Below are 1,829 nucleotides of genomic sequence, written 5' to 3'. Positions count from 1 at the left end.
CACTTTAAAGTCCTCTAACTCTACACCATCAATGAATATTTTTGTATTTATTTGCACTCAATCATATGAACAATATTCTCATTTATATAACCTCATGTGATTCTTTCCAATTGTTGACTGAGACAATATCATCCTGGTTCTTACATGTTCTCACAACAAATTTTAACATCTGGATTGGCCAAATCAAGAAGTAAATGAAGTACATGGATTTAAATAATTACTACATCTTCCAACATTAAAGATCAATACTCTCTACAATTTCCATCCAACACTTAATTACTTATTATTTTAAGAATAAAGATAAAGAAAACTACTCAGAATACATGGAGAAAACAAAACCACACTTTAGTTTAAAAGTAGAAATCATTGTCAAACCAATAGCAAGTCTCAACTAAAACCAAAATTAGTCTAAAATAAACAATAAAAACTTATCACAAGTCATCCACCAAACTCTTGAAGTTCCTTTGAATCTCTTCTCATTTACAACACTCTTAATATAAAACTAAAATAAAAAAAGGATAAATATGTGGTGCCTGAAAATCCTCCAACTAACTCCCCAATTTTTTAACTTTCAAAACTTTTCCAATACTTTCAGAACCTCTTTCAAAGTCCCAATCATTTTTCTTTTATAATTCTCCAAAAGGTGTCTTGGTTTCTCTTCAAAACGTGTCTTGATTCGATGTATTTCCCTAAGATATGAATCCTTTCGCAATAATTTTTGTCCATGGTGGTTGTAACAACCTATTAACCTCTTCAAAATTTGTAAAAACTGAATTTGCTATTCCAATAACTTCCGTTGGCGCTTAAGGGCGGGGCCACTAGCGCTTAGGCGCAAAAACACTTTTGCACATTTTTCACATATTTGCTCCAAATTTGATCATTTTTCACTCATTTAAGTATTTTTCACTTTTTTACCTGTACCTAAAAGAAAAATACAAAAATACCTTCCATTAAAGCGCAATATCTCAAAAATATATGTAAAAATGTGTCTACAAACACTATATATTTTAGGCGTATCAACCTTCTTGTAAGAAGGGAAATCCTGAAGGCAGCTCAGGTTAAACACAGCAGACGGTTCTTGAACCTCTGGGCTTCTGAACTTCCGGAGTCGCGACTTTCATTATGACGAACGGGGATTTCCCGAGAACGACCTCGAGATCTTCAAATCCTGCTCTGAACTTGATGGTGGGAGTGACATTGCGGGCACTGCGGCTCGTTGACAGGTTGAAGGAAAAAGTGAGCATTGGGAACGCCATTGCAGCAGGTTCAAAAAAGAAAGCTCTGGGGTTAGTTATTTGGCCAATACCTCGTAATCTTAAAGAGAGCACTAAAAATTAACAGAGGTTGATCTGTGGACTGAGTAAGTCTTTATTTAATTTGTGGAGATTTTAAACCTTTAGTAAAAGTAGTTTGAAAGTAGATAGATTTAATTAATATGAGGAAAATTAAAGAGCACGTGAAGCACAACATAATCCGATTTAATTTGCAAAATAGCAAATCAAACTCAAAAGGGAAAAAAAGTGCAGTTCAGGACCCAGTGTAGGACCAACTTAACAAGGACCAACTTAACAGGACCTAGTGTAGGACCAACTTAACAACACACAATGCCCAGGTGGAATTAGTCCACCAACACATCTATTGGGGGTCTGACCCCACACGAAGATTAAAAAGTCCTTACTGGCCTCCTGAACCTTTCTGTTCAAAGATGATCGAATAGACGGTCCTGAAGTCCAAAAGAGTTGACTGTACTCACCCAATAAAGAAATGGGTAAGGCATGACAACAGAAGAAAGGTTTTTTGGTCTAAGAGGGACATGAACACATTATCGA

This window comes from Phalaenopsis equestris, unplaced genomic scaffold, assembly GCF_001263595.1.
Source record: "Phalaenopsis equestris unplaced genomic scaffold, ASM126359v1 Scaffold001055, whole genome shotgun sequence".
Classification (NCBI taxonomy): domain Eukaryota; kingdom Viridiplantae; phylum Streptophyta; class Magnoliopsida; order Asparagales; family Orchidaceae; genus Phalaenopsis; species Phalaenopsis equestris.
The sequence above is the reverse complement of the archived record's forward strand: the minus strand, read 5'-3'. Positions refer to the sequence as shown.